At 42.7% G+C, this 15,478-nt stretch overlaps 1 long non-coding RNA gene across 1 annotated transcript in view; it reads right to left on the minus strand.

The window, feature by feature from the left end:
• LOC137203004 (uncharacterized) overlaps window positions 1-14,540 on the minus strand; it is a 30,364-nt gene extending 15,824 nt beyond the window's left edge. The window contains exon 1 of the long non-coding RNA XR_010932843.1: window positions 12,173-14,540. This is a non-coding gene — a long non-coding RNA (uncharacterized lncRNA). The remainder of the gene's footprint in view (window positions 1-12,172) is intronic.
• Window positions 14,541-15,478: the final 938 nt, after the last annotated feature.

A 15,478-nucleotide genomic window follows, 5' to 3' on the forward strand; every position in this document is an offset into this window, starting at 1 on the left:
TATTTCCAGTATTTTATCTTCCAAGTCACTTATCCGTTCTTCTGCCGCTGTTATTCTGGTATTTATTCCTTCTAGAGAATTTTAAATTTCATTTATTGTGTTGTTCATCGTTGTTTGTTTGCTCTTTAGTTCTTCTCGGTCCTTTTTAAACGTTTCTTGTATTTTCTCCATTCAATTCCCAGATTTTGGATCATCTTTACTATCATTGCTCTGAATTCTTTTTCAGGTAGACTGCCTCTTTCCTCTTCATTTGTTTGGTCTGGTAGCTTTTTACCTTGCTCCTTCATCTGCTGTGTGTTTCTCTGTGTTCTCATTTTGCTTAACTTACTGTGTTTGGGGTCTCCTTTTCACAGACTGCAGGTTCGTAATTCCCATTGTTTTTGGTGTCTGCCCCCAGTGGCTAAGGTTGGTTCAATGGGTTGTGTAGGCTTCCTGGTGGAGGGTTCTAGTGCCTGTGTTCTGGTGGATGAGGCTGGATATTGTCTTTCTGGTGCACAGGACCGCGTCTGGTGGTGTGTTTTGGGGTGTCTGTGAGCTTATTATGATTTTAGGCAGCCTCTCTGCTAATGGGTGGGGTTGTGTTCCAGTCTTTTTAGTTGTTTGGCATGGGGTGTCCAGCAGTGTAGCTTGCTGGTTGTTGAGTGGAGCTGGGTCTTAGCGTTCAGATGGAGGTCTCTGAGAGAGCTTTTGCTGTTTGATATTACGTGGAGCCAGGAGGTCTCTGGTGGACCAATGTCCTGAACTCGGCTCTCCCACTTCAGAGACACAGGCCTGACACCTGGCCAGAGCACCACGACCCTGTCAGCCACACAGCTCAGAAGAAAAGGGAGAAAAAAGATAGGAAGAAAGAAAAAATAAAATAAAATAAAGTTATTAAAATAAAAAAATTTTAAAAAATTATTTAAAATAAAAAAATTTTAAAGTAATAAATAGAGAAAAAGAAAGAAGACAGCAACCAAGCCAATAAACAAATCCACCCATGATAACAAGTGCTAAAAACTTTATGTAAAAAAAAAAATGGACAGAGAGAATGCTAGGACAAATGGTAAAAGCAAAGCTATACAGACAAAATCACACAAAGAAGCATACACATAAACACTCAAAAAAAAGAAAAAGGAAAAAAAATATATCTATATAAAGGAGGAAGAGAGCAGCCAAACCAATAAACAAATCTACCAATGACAATAAACTCTAGATACTAAACTGAGATAAACATAAAACCAGAAACAAATTAGATGCAGAAAGCAAACCCCAAGTCTACAGTTGCTCCCAAAGTCCACCTCCTCAGTTTGGGATGGTTCGTTGTCTATTCATGTATTGCACAGATGCAGGTACATCAAGTTGATTGTGGAGATTTAATCTGCTGCTCCTGAGGCTGCTGGGAGAGATTTCCCTTTCTCTTCTTTGTTTGCACAGCTCCTGGGGTTGAGGTTTGGATTTGGCCCTGCCTCTGCGTGTAGGTTGCCTGAGGGCATCTGTTCTTTGCCCAGACAGGACGGGGTTAAAGGAGTGGCTGGTTCGGGGGTTCTGGCTCACTCAGGCCGGGGTGAGGGAGGGGTATGGAATGCGGGGCGAGCCTGCAAGAACTCAGTAAATATTTACTGATTGAATGAATCAATTCATGAATCCCCAAATGTTTCCTATTAAACACATGTTCTGTAAAGATGAAAGAATAACAAAGCTGAGTTGGGATGGACGTCCTGGGAGGTTGGCCAGGCTGTCCACTTGTCCTTGTGAGCCAACCTGTGAATGTGGGGGACTCACATCCGTGCATGGACAGTTACAACATCCTCTGTTCTGAGGGTGGCACACCAGGCTTCCATCTGAGGTACAAGGAAAGGCTTCTGGTCCTAGGCTGCTCATCAGAATGAAATGCACTAATAGATAAAGGAGCAAGGGGAGAGCGTGAAAGCTAAGGAAGAGGAATTAGAAAGTAAATATTCCTTGTCCCAGTACCCCGCCCTATAGCATAAGAGAAGTCCACAGCAGTAAACCCTTCCAACTTTACCCAACTGTGGCAATTGCAAGGTTACACAGGCTCACTGCCACCTAGCTGGTATTTTACAGATGGGAAAACTGAAGCTCAGAGAGGTAAGTCACTTTGCCCTATGTCACAGAGCCACTAAGAATATGGAAGGAATGACAGTCAGGACTCTTGACTCGATGGCCAGTAATACACAGCTCAAGCATCACTTCCTCGTGATCCTTCCTCTTCCCTTTGTGTCACCTTCCCATCCAGATTTCAATGCACATTTATAACACGTGTTTACAAGCCTGTTTCCTCAAGGTCAGTAACAGTGTTCCCATACCTGACACAGTGTCTGGCGCATAGCGGGCGCCATATCTGGTCACTGTACATCGTAGTGGTTAAGGACACAGGAACCAGAAAGCTGGGTTTGAATTCCAACTGTACTGTTTATTAGCTGTAAGGCATTAGGTAGGTTCCTTACCCTCCCCATGCTTCAGTTTCATCATCTGTAAAATCATGCACTTGAAGTCCAATACCTAGTAAGTATTCAATAACCATTAGCTGTTACTACTATTAATAATAAATATTCATTGAGTATCATCTTCAGGCAAACATACTAATTCCCAAAAGACACAGCCCTTTAGAGATCCTGACTTGCTGGCCCAGAGTCCCATTTAGACTCATGTTGAAATAAAGTTGGAGGACAAAAGAAATTATTGGACAACGCATGTGAACATGTGGGGAGCAGAGATAATTCAGCCTTCTGCAAATGGAAATTAATCATCCTGGCTTTACTCAGCAGGCAGGCAGCCAGAATGCCAGCTTGCCCCCTTCCCTGCCACCGGCGGGGTTGTTCAGGAAATAAAGAAGGAAGATGGCATTGTTGGAGGGGGCGGCCCCATGGACTACCTCCTCCACATCAGATACCAGCATTATCAGCTTTCTCGCTATGGCTGCTTTACTTAACCACCCAGCGCGACAAGTTCCCAGCACAGCAGCCTCGTGCTTCCAGCATTGTTATTCCTTAGATTAATCTGGTTTCAATATGTTCCAACAATACACACTTTATCTAAATGCTAAAAATAAAAAAAAATTTTAAATAAAAAAAAAACCTATCTGCTATAACTGGAATAAAGTCTAAGGCATTAGATGCACATGCTAAAAAATGTCACTGCAGAGTTAAAGACACATCACGTATGTCCCCTAGTACCTGGGAGGACATTTTCCTGAATGAATGATGGTCCATTTCCTGAGTCTCCTTATCAAAATGATTAAAAGGATACTGCTGTGCTTCTTTTTACATAGGGGGGAGCTTTTTACTTTTAGTCCCAAGCACTTTGTGATGTGCCTTTGGGCCTAATGCTAATAATGGCATGACATGGTGGGGTTCATTGGGGTTCATATCACTCACTGCCTATTTTTTACACAAGGCAAAATTGAGACACAGAGCCTTTCCCTGGTTTGGCTGAAGTCATAGCTACTGCTAGAGACATGTTCCCCTGTCTTCCAGACCCACAATTTTTCTACAGCAACATGGTAGACACCTATTACCTACCCATCATGCATTCTCCCTTTCTTCTCACTAAGAGAGAACAACAAAGTGCCCAGCTACTAGTACTCACCTCTTCATATTTTCCTGCAGCCAGGTGTGGCCATGTGGACCTGTACTGGCCACGTGAAGTGTTTGAGAAAACAGTTTAAAGAATACAGCCTCAGCCCTCGCCTTCAGCCTTGTGACCCTTTCTTATCATTTTGACGGTAATGTAAACATAGGAGTCTGGAAGTCCAGCAGCTACCTTGGGACCATGAGGTGATAAACATTGGGACAGAATGCTAAGGAAGGATGGCAGAGGGAAATGATGAAAAGAGCCTAGAGCCTTAGGGCATTGTGGAGCCACTACGCCAACACGACATTGCCTGTTCCTGCCTGCTTCTTGTTGCAGTAAGCCATTTTTGTCAGGTTAGCTGCTGCTAACAAACATGACTCCTAATTTATCCAGAACGCAGCATTTTCCTTCTGACTAGAACACCCTTTTATTTTCTTGTCAATCAAGTAACTCCTGCTCTTCCTTTAAATCTCTGCTCAAGTTCTCCTACATCTGTGAAATCCTCCTAGAACTTACCAGAGTCATTAGGGGCTCTCTCCTCTGGGCTTCTGCACTACCCTGGACACATTTCCTGTATCACAACATTATATTGAGCATTTTTATGTCTCTTCTTCCCCAGTAAACACCTGCAAGAACAACGGTGAAACTTACAGCACCATACCTGCTGCTTGGTAGGTGCTCAGTAGTATTTCATACAACTAATTGCTTCATTTGTGTGGTATCACCCATATTAATCCCTGCATTTTTGTTATCTTTTTGGAGATCTTTGGCCCAACTTTTAAATATTGATATTTTCCAGAGGCACATACTCGGCTCTCTTCTAATTTCCTTCCTGGAATTATCTCATTCTGCTTAATAGTCCGTCATGCAATGAGGGTGCTGATTCCTCCCAGCCCAGATTCCTACTTCAGAATTTTGGCTCTACTTTGGAGCATCATCACGTTATAGCTCGTGCTTGTATGATCCAGTGTGAGGAGCACTGTTCTGGAGCCCCTCTGCCAGGGTTCAAGTCCCAGCTCTTCCATTTACTAAATATGTGACTCTGGGTTGGTTGCTTAAACTCTCTGTGCCTCTATTTTCTCCTCTGTAAATGGGGAGTGTAGTCCTACCTATGTGTGGTTGTTGTGATGGTTAAAAGCCTCACTGTACACAAAAAACTCTTGGAACAGTGCCTGTCTCCTAGTAACTGTTGGTTATTGTGCCTGTTGTCACTAGACAAGCCCACCTAGATGCCCCACAGACACTTCCCTCAATACATCCATTCCCAATTCATCTCTTTCCTCGTAAACATAGAAGCCTGCTCACCTTCCTACATTGTCTATCTCAGGTAATCATCTCTCTGGTCCCTCCCGGCCAAAAACCTACATTTAACACCATCTGCTCCTTATCCCCTCATCTATATTGAAAACAGTCTTGCAAATAGATGAATATTCTTGAATCCATCTTCTTGTCATAGAACTAGTCAGGCACAAAGCATCGTGCCTTAAGCTACTGGGATAGTTTCTAACTTGTGCCCCTACTCTGTTTTTATTCCCATTAACTTATTGTACCACAAGCGCTTTGGCCACAATCACTTCTCCTTTGTGCAAATATGATCATGCCACTTCCTTAGTAAACCTCTTCATCAGCGCCTCGTCACATCCAGGGTAATAGGATCATCAAGCAGTGTTTCTTCCTCCCCTGTTCCCTGCTCCCCTGTGTGGCCTCCCATCCTACCAGCTTCTCCACGAAGACAGCACTGTGGCCATCTGGAATCATCTTCTCCTCCTCAGACCCACCGTGTTAATTCATTCCTCCATGCCTTTGATGACATTATTCTTTTCACCTGCAATGCCCTTTTTTCTAACCTGCTCCCCCACTCAATCTATAGGGCAGATTTCTGATCATTCCTCAAGTTTTAGTTTGGCTGTCACCATTTTTTGTAGATTCCTCCCAAATTTCCCAAACAGATCTGGGAGCTCTTTTCTTTATGCCCCTATTACACCTTCAGTCATGTTTGTCAAATTGCAAATATCATTGGTTGATAACTGCTGACTTGCATGACTGTCTTCTCTAGACTATAAACATCTTGTGAACCAAAACAAGGCTGTTTTGGGTCATCTTTGTAGCTCTGGTGCATAGCCCAGTGCCTGAAATTGTTGATACTTTATAAATAGTTAATAGAATAAATAACTCTCTATTATAAGTAAAACTATCTGATTCACAGACACAAGCTGGAATGGACATCCTTATGTCTCATTATACTCCTTTTACCTTTACAAGGAAAGACCTAAAGTTCAGAGAGGGAGAGTGACTTGCCTAAAGTCACACAGTAAGTTACTGAGAAAGCTAAGAACCTCGGGATTCCTGATCCCTAATCACAAGTCCTTTCTGCTGTAATTCTATTTTAATAGATGATATTCTGGTAAAGATATAGGTTCAGTTGTATGTATCAGAAATCTAAAATAATAAAGGTTAAACAAGATAAAGTTAATTTCCCTCCCACAATAGTCTGCCAAGTAGCAAGTCCAAGGCTGCTGTAGCTCCCTGTGGTGACAGAGGCTTAGACTCTTTGCGTCTTGTGGCTTCACCACCCCTCAGGTGTTGCCCTCAGCCTCATGGTACAAAATAGCTCACCTCTCCTCTGCTTTCCAGTCATCAGGTAAAAGGGATATGAGGAAAGGCAAAATATACCTCTTCCCTTTAAGAGTGTGATCGTAAATTACATATACCGCTTCTCTTTATGTAGAACTTAGTCATGTGACTGCACTTAGGTCCCAGGGGGACTGGAAAAATATTGTCAACTCCAGGTGGCCCGGCGCCTAGCTAAAAATTAAACCTGTTTTTATTTGATACTAACAATGAGTCAATTAAAAAGTCAGGGTTATTTAGTTCTTTTTCATAGGTCATAAAACTAAGGCACTGAGATTTGTTAAGAATACTGTCTTTGATATCAACAGATGTAGGTTTGAATCCTGGCTCTGCTGTTTACTAATTCCTGGATTGGGGACAAACTGTTTAACATTTCTAAGTTTGTCTTATCAGGTGACATCTTCCTTCCTCATAGTGTCATTGTGAGGGCTAATTACATGAAAGAACTTGACACTGGTCCCTGGTACAGAGTCATCACTGCTATTATTATGGGGCAAACTCAAGGCCTTACCTGAAAGCAGCAGCCTCACCTGTCTGATTCAGCTCCGCACTGTGCCCTCACACCTAGCACAGTCCCCGATGTAGAGTAAGCCCTGAGTAAATATTTGTTGGAAGAATAAATTAAGTTAATGATTCAGTTGGAACCTGGATGGCGTAAGCTCCATGCCCATGCGTTTATATGCTTTTAGAATGCCAGTCCCTGTGACGCGTCTCTGAAGATAAGCCACAAAACCCACATCAAATCTGTCTGGATCAAGGAATGATGCCTCAAAACCATGTACCAGCCAGCAGCGCCCAGAAGCTGGAGCAAACTTGAGTGCTATGAGGCAGATTCACTGCCTTTCACCTGGGCTCTGACTGAGACAAAGAGCCTTTGAGAAATCATGTCCCTCACATTCCCCAGAATGGGGTGCCCTGACTTATCTCCCATAATCAGCAAAGCCACTGTGAACCCAGGAATGAAGCTGGCTGGCTGTCTACCCTAAACCCATTTGCATTTCCTCTTCCGAAGGAGTGGCATTCTCTGCGTCTTTTTTCATAAAGACCCTGTTCCCTCCCCTGATGAGTTTTCCAGTTTGTAATCCTAGGATGGTCATACAGTATCATTCAGTTCCAGCCAATCCTTGCTTCCAAAATAAATCAGCAGCTGGCAACAGATCATAAAATCAAAATGTTTGTTCAGGAACAGGGATGGGCAGAAGGAGAGCAGGATCTTAAGAGAAAACAAGTGAGAAAAACATGCATTTGGCCTCAGAAGCTCTGCACTGAACTCTCACTCCACTCTACTGTTCAGAGCTTGTAGTCTGAGCAAGTCACCTAAACTCTCAGAGCCTCATAGGTGCCGTCTGCATAATGGGGATGTGATGCTCTTCTCGCAGAGATGCGAGATAAAGGAGCTGCTGCTTATGAAAATGCCTTGTAAACTCTTAGGTTCGGGGTAAATAAAGGAGTTTATTATCCTAAGAGAGCTAGAGATTTGGAAATACTGCATGCCCTGTGCCTTCCTTCTACCAACTATTTCTGTGTATCTGAAGAAATTGACTTAAGATGAATATCATTGTAATCATATATCTGAAAGGTTGTAGGAGAAATAAAGATTAAGTTGGTTCTGTTAACTCCAGAAATCAGACCCATGGGCTACAAGAAGAAACTCGAAACGTTGGTTTCTACTTAGAAAAAAAGGATAACTTCAAGAATGCCTAATGGTCAGAAGTGTAGATACCTGGAAGTACTGTTCTGGTAGGTGATAGCCTTCTCTCACTGGGGACTCAGGCCATGGTTAGTACTGCTGGCAAGAATGTCACAGAATTCATGCCTCTCCTAGGGACATTGGCTCCAATCCGTTTATAGCCATCTTCATCTCCAATTCTGTTCTCATGATTCTAAGCATGACCAACACACAAACAAGGGGCACTTTGCTCCCTAGTTTGAAAAATTGATTTTTACCCCAATCCCACAGATAGACTTGCCAGATGCAGGCTTTAAAATAATATAAATGTGGTATGATTAAAGAAACAGGAACAAGAAGTGAACAAAAATGATCAGGTGTACTTGCAAGAGAACAACCAGACCTTGAAGAAACCCAGAATATGTAGTATTTTTTAAAAATACCTCAATAGAAAGATTAAAAAGAATTGATGTGGTAAAAAAAATTTAGGAAAAAATCAGAGTCTTTTTGAATTGTAGGATATATCTCAAGAAATAATGCAGAATGTAAGCACAGAGATAAGTAACTGCAAAGTACAAAGGAAATGTGAAGAGATATAGGTGAGAGATACATTTTATTTCATTTTTTAAATGATTGCGATTTTATTATTTTTTCCAATTTTACTGAGATATAAGTGACATATAACAATGCGCAAGCTTAAAGTGTACAACGTAACAATTTCACATATGTATATATTGCAAAATGATTACCACATTAAGCTTAACATCCATCACTTCATGTAGTTACAAAATTTTTTTCCTGTGATAAAAACTTTTAAGGTCTAACTCTTAGCAACTTTCAAACGTACAATACAGAATTGTTAACTATACTCACCATGCAGTACATTACATACCCAGAACTTATTTTTGGTAGCAATTTAAATTGGTACAGCTGCTGTAGAAAATAGTATGGAAGCCCCTCAAAAAATTAAAAATAGAACTACCATGTGATCCAGCAATCCCACTTCTGGGCATACATCCAAAGAAAATGAAAATAGGATCTTGAAAAGATATCTGCACCTCCACGTTCAGTGCAGCTCTATTTACAATAGCCAAGACTTGGAAACAACCTAAGTGTCCATCAAGAGATGAATGGAAAAAAAAAAAAAAATATATATATATATATTCAACCATAAAAAAGAAGGAACTCCTACAATATGCAACAACATGGATGAAACTCAAGGGCATTATGCTAAGAAAAATAAGTCAGAGAAGGACAGATAGTGCATTACATCACTTATATGTGGAATCTAAAATTAAAAACTCATAGAAACAGAGAACCAGAGGTGGGGTGGGAGGAGGTTAGGGGAGTGACTGCAGGTGATCAAAAGATGCAAACGTCCAGCTATAAAAGACATTTTAATATATGTTTCTCCAAGGGTCAGAGGAGAAAATAGAGAGAATGGGGAAGAGGATAATTTGAAGGTTAAAAAACTAGATAGAACTAAAATGTTTGACAACAATGTTATACAAACAAGGAAAGAGTTGGTCAGATTTAGAATGTTCTGAGTTCCTTATAGTTTTCAGGAGGAGACTAACTTTAACTTTAGACTTTATTAAGTGTGTATGTTAAAATTGCCAGGGTAGTTCTTAAATAATAAAAATAGAATACATGCGCGTCCAGAGCCTGTGCTCTGCAACGGGAGAGGCCACAACAGTGAGAGGCCTGCACCGCAAAAAAAAAAAGAAAAAAAAAGAGTACATAACCTCAAACACCAAAGGGGGAAAATATCCTATGGGGGAGGGGGGGATGGTGCCTCGGTCATTAACGTAACATGAGCTTCAGCCTCCTGCTATGATGGTGACTTCCTCAACACCACCCATCTCTTTCCTGCTTCTCACCTCCACCCTCAGCTTACAGCCTCCTTTCACATATGAGGTACTTCTACCTGCAGCTAACAAACCTGGTATCTGTTTATATCACATAACAAGAAGACTGTAGGTAGGGATTCCACAGCCGCAGTCATGGCTCTATGGTTCTTTCCGTCTTTCTACTTTACTACGTTGGCATTTCGTTTTGTTGTCTTATGATTGCAAGACTACTGATGAAATTCCAGAATCACACTGATGTTCAAGACAGGAAAAAGAGCCATGGTAACTCCAGCATTATCTTCTTTTGGAAAAAAGCAAAAAATTCCCAGAGATTCCAGCAGAACTCAGCCAATGTCTAATTGGCTAGAACTAGTTGTCTGCCAAAACTGGCTTTTATTAGCCTGCAAGGGATGACTGTTAAATCTTTAGGGACTTTGCTTGCCAGTTCTTAACCATTGGTGGCTTGAAATCAACCATGTTGGAAGCGTTTCCATCGCAGAAATGGGCAAATGCTACATGTCATAATAGGGTTGCTGTCGTTATTGTTAAGAACGATGTCACAGACCAACTCTGGCTGCATGGGAGGCTGGAAGTAGGAATTATTTGCTGAGCACACTGCCTATCTTAACAGACAGGTCTGTTTGCGAGGAAAGTCAGTGGATGTTTGAGAGGGAATGAGCAGGTCTTCTATCAAAGACTCTAAAAGATTTTTAAGTTATATTTTGTTAGGGCTTGATTTGTTAGAACATCTTCAGTGCATGTGGTTTCATTTGCTCAGTTGCACAAGTCGTAAAACAGGAGGAAAAAAATGTGTCAGTGAATTGGTGAAACATAGGCTTGAGGGAGGAGGTTAGGGCATATGTGATTCTAATGCACTTGCGTCCCTGATTGTCTTTACACTATTTAGGTAAAACACTGTCTTTCTGTAGTCTTTCTGAAGCACAGTTCAATGATCTGGACAAAGCAAGAGAAGGACATAGGGTCTCTTAAACAATGGTTTTATTTAGGGGTAGTTCTCACCAGGCTTCCGGATCTTAAACTCCAACGAAAACCATCAAACAACCATCCTACTTTACAAATGCATGGATCCCTGGGAAGGATTCTTAGAAGAGTAACAAAAGGAAGGCCAGATAAATTCCTGATCTGACAAAAACCAATCTAAACATCCTTTTAGACCTGAAGACCTTCAGGTGCAAACCCTCATCTGGTGATGGGCTCTTTGCAAAAGTGATTTCATTTCACTTATGCCGATGAATGCCTGAAAAGTCTGGGAGATGGAGTACCAGTGAGTGTTTTGACTTAATGGATCTAGATAAAAATCACCTCCAGGCATAAAAGACTAATTAAGAGGTGGGTAGATAGCCCCAAGGAGACAGACGAGGACTAAAGGATGCCTGACCTACTCAAATCACGCTAAGTTCCACCTGATTCCAGATTCTTTGAGATTGCCCTGTGTCTGTACATCTAGGTGAAGATACCCTGAGGTATTTGTTTGCTTTGTATTCTATCTCTTTGCTATGCGAAGAGTTCCTGTAGAAGACCCATGTGTTCACATTTGATTTGCTCTCAGAACCGAGCTGTGGAACAGTATGTACTTAGTGGGAGCTCAGGAAATGTTCACTGCCTGACAGTTCTCTTCCCACATAACAAGATGAAACCAGTGGGAAAGTGAGCCTTTCTTATCACCCAGTGTCCTTTGACTTTAAGTAGTAGGTGGAGAAGTTAGGATTTGAACCTAGATTTTCTGAAGCCAACTCCCATAGTCTCTCCCCTATGTAATGACACCCAGAGTTAACAACTATATTTGCAAGCTTTTCTAAGAAGAACCATGGGACTCGTAGAGGCGTGCACTCATGGAAACCAATTCTATACCTAGTTATAGTCAAAAGAAAACAAAGATTAGCTGTCTAAAGTATCTCCATGACCAAAAAAAAAAAAGAAGAAAAATCCAACATTCACTTGCATGGGATAGGATAAAGAAAACCTAGGATAAAAAATATCTAAGTTATAATTCACAATAATAATTCTTTACAATTTCTTCTATTCTTTTTTTCCACACCCTACAATAGCTCTAGAGCAACACTATTCAGAAGAACTTACTGTGATGATGGACGTGTTCTACGTCTATGCTGTTCTATACCGTGGCCACTCGCCACTCGAGACTGGTGGGCGCTTGAACTGTGACTTGTACCGTGCCTATGACTGAAGATATGAAATTTTACTTTTATTTAACTTTACGTAATTGAAGTCGAAATTCTAGAGCTGAATGTGTCTAGTGGCTACTAGATGGACGTCACAGCTACAGAGGGCCTTACCCTTCATCCTCCAAGTCCTCACCTGCATCCAGCTGCCATATTTTTGCTATCTCCCCTCCTCTACCAACCTCTATTATGTAGATGACATGACCTCTCTGAAGTTTCATCCATTGCTCAAAATAAAGGAGCACCTGAACTCGACAGCAAGCATCTTCTTTCCCTCCAGTCTTCTCTTGCTCTTTACTCAGATTCCTGATTCTGCCCAGTATGTCTGGGTACCTCCAAGCAAACACAGAGTTCTCCTAAAGGGTGGGGAAGGAAGAAAAAGTTGAGTGAGAAAAGATAGATTCTCCTAAGTGACGGGCAGGGGTGGGAAGGATGCACGAAATGCTGGGAGTTCTCAGAAATGAATAAACCATGTCTTATTACACTGCGGTGACAATAATGACAACACACTGTACAGCGTCAGGTGATTCAACTTTGCCACATACTCGCCTTTTATGTGCACGCTGGAGGAGGTGGTTTCAAAAATCCCAGTGGGGAAGAGAAGGGTAAGCGGGGCGGGGAAAGCTGACACTGGGCCATCAGCAGGCGAGCAGCCACTTTTCACTGGAAGTAAAGATGGGACCTGAATCCAAAGGCTTCTTCCAAAGGAAGCACCAAGGTCAGTGAGAGCTGATTCTGGGGCTGCGTGTGCTTTGGGTAAAGTGATCAGTTCATCCCGCTATGGCATTGTCCCTTTGGAAAACTTGGGGTCTTACATCTGTCCTAATTAGCCTAAATGGACACGGCTTCCAGCACACCTGCTCTGTGCTAAGCCTGGAAGGGGGAATAAGTTAGGTTAGAGACCACCAGGGGCGATGTCAGTGGTCCACTGGAGGGGGCAGTGCCATAAGCACTAATTCAACACATAGCAGTACAGAGCGGGGGTCAGGGAGGACCGCCTGAAAGCCCAGGCAACCTGCTGTGGGTGCAAAGAGGTAGGCGGTGATCTCCAAGGACGACACAGTCATTGATATTAACAATAATACAACAGGATTCTGTTTCTTCCTTTTACTTTTTAGTTTAACCTCAACTATCTTCTAAGGCCCTTTGTTTCTGATTATCTTGAGGTAGGGAAACCTGCTGTGTTCTGAGTCATAAATGAAGAATTCAGAGGTCCAGGGTTCTTTTTGGAAGGAGGAGTTGCAGGACAAAGAAAGAAGGGTGAGAGAATTTTGCAAGGCAGTGGTAGGTTAAGCAGTGTGAGGGGGCAGTATGGGGCAAGAAGAGGCCCCTGTTGGTATTAGGACAAACTCCACTATGAGATTTTGAGTTGATGGCTCTTGACAGCTGCCTGTTGTTCCAAAGTCTCCAGTGAAATCCACATTATGCATACACGTATTCTTTCTATTTTCATCTTGTTTCGGAAAAAAAGATAAATTTAGTGACAAAGGGTATGTCCTATATGCAGGTGAATTCTGGGAGTGGAAGAGAGAATAAAAGCGAATAAAAGAACAGCTGCAAAACTCCAAGAACTCAGAGGACCTTTGGGAAAAGGATGAAAAGGTAGGTGCCAGGGGAGGAAGCAGAGGGCAAAGAGCTGGCGTAAGTATCCAGCCATAGAAGAGCTCCAGCAGGATGCGAACCCAGGAGGGCACGCGTTCCTCCACCTATACTTTCGACAGACCCAGACACAGATGAGGGGCACTTTGGGCTGAGAGATGGGGTGAGCAAGCACTCGCCACTGTCAGACACGGATGTTCCGGCTGTCACTCTGCAGGAGCTTTCCTGTTTAGTATTTTTGGGTCTCCAGGCAGTGACATTCCTGTCAAATGGTGATGGTGTGTTGGGTCAGATTACTCCCAGGATGATGTGAAGAGACAAGCGCTGATGGAAGGTGCCACTTCCTCGCTCGGATGTGCACACTAGTCACCAGCAATTAATGCCACTCCATTGGCCCTGCCTTCCTACTGGAACAGACCTCAGTGTGCTAGGAAGGCAGGAGGAAGCAGTTTCCAGGGCTTTAAATTTATCGGCCACAAGTCTCTGTGCTGGCGGCAGCAATGATCAAAGAGTGAGGTACAGAAGAGCGAGAAGAAGAGAGTTTACATTCTACTGTGGGCTGGGTACCATTCTGCTATGGGCTGGGTACCGTGTGGGGCACATGCCTTGTCTTAGTTTAGCACAGTGGCCAAGAGTCTGGCATTTGGGCTGGGCAGACCTGATTTTGAATTCTGAGTCTGCCACTCATTCGTGGGCATAGCAAGTTACTTAAACTCTGTGAGCATCAGTTTCCTAACTTGTAAAACTGGGATGGGAATTGCTACCTTACAGTTTTGTGTAGGACTAAATATAATCATTCATTTAGTCACCTAACAAATATTCAGAATATATATATATTTTAAAAAAAAAAGGGCTTCCCTGGTGGCGCAGTGGTTGAGAGTCCGCCTGCCGATGCAGGGGACACGGGTTCGTGCCCCGGTCCGGGAAGATCCCACATACCGCGGAGTGGCTGGGCCCGTGAGCCATGGCCTCTGAGCCTGCGCGTCCGGAGCCTGTGCTCCAGGAGAGGCCACAGCAGTGAGAGGCCCGCGTACTGCAAAAAAAAAAAAAAAAAAAAAAAAAAAATATATATATATATATATATATATATTCCAACACCACCCCTACCCCCCACCACTGGGATACGACAGTAAAGAAAACAGATAAAATTCCCATCTTCATGAACCTTCTATTGATGGGAGACAGAATATAAATAGTTATAATGTACATAATTTCTGGCACGTAGTAAACATTTGATAAATGGCATAATTCAATCTTTATATCACCCCTATGAAGCCTTGTTAGTCCCAGAGAGGAGGTGGAAACTGTTTAAATAACTTGCTTAAGATTATGTAGCCAGATCTTTGCTCAGTGAGGATCAGATTAGGGGATGGAAAGCAAGAAGGACGCGTGTGCACACAAATGTCCCCCTGCTTTTCAAGTCAGCTGAAGCCACGACCTAGAGACAAACAAAGTGAGTTCCCGGAGAAGCATTCTCAAAGTGTTGGATCATCTTTGAGCATGTGGGTTGAACTAGCTCTTATTCCTAAAGGTGGCTAATGCCTCCTCTAGGTTGACCAGCCGTCCCATTTTGCCTGAGACTAAGGGGTTTCCTAGGGTGGGGGACTTTCAGTGCTAAAATCAGGACAGTCCCAGGTAAACTGAGACAAGGTGGTCACTGTAGCTGAGACCAAGACCAGATTTTATTTCCTCAAGTAGTGAGGCTGGAGCGTTTCCAAAGGCAGAGATAAATAGGGAACACTGACAAACGGAAAATAGGTAGTAGAACCAGGCAGGGAAGGCAAGAGGTCTGAGAAAGCCGCCTCCACTCTTGAGCTAAAGCTGCTAGTATTTGAGTCACCTTATTTTACCAATTTCTCTGTGGGATCCAGCTCCAAAACATGTGGGCAATGAAGACTGACCACTGGCTGAGCACCGTGTAACCATCTCAGCGAATGTAGATGGTTAGTCAA

Source organism: Pseudorca crassidens, chromosome 11 (assembly GCF_039906515.1).
Source record: "Pseudorca crassidens isolate mPseCra1 chromosome 11, mPseCra1.hap1, whole genome shotgun sequence".
Taxonomy (NCBI): domain Eukaryota; kingdom Metazoa; phylum Chordata; class Mammalia; order Artiodactyla; family Delphinidae; genus Pseudorca; species Pseudorca crassidens.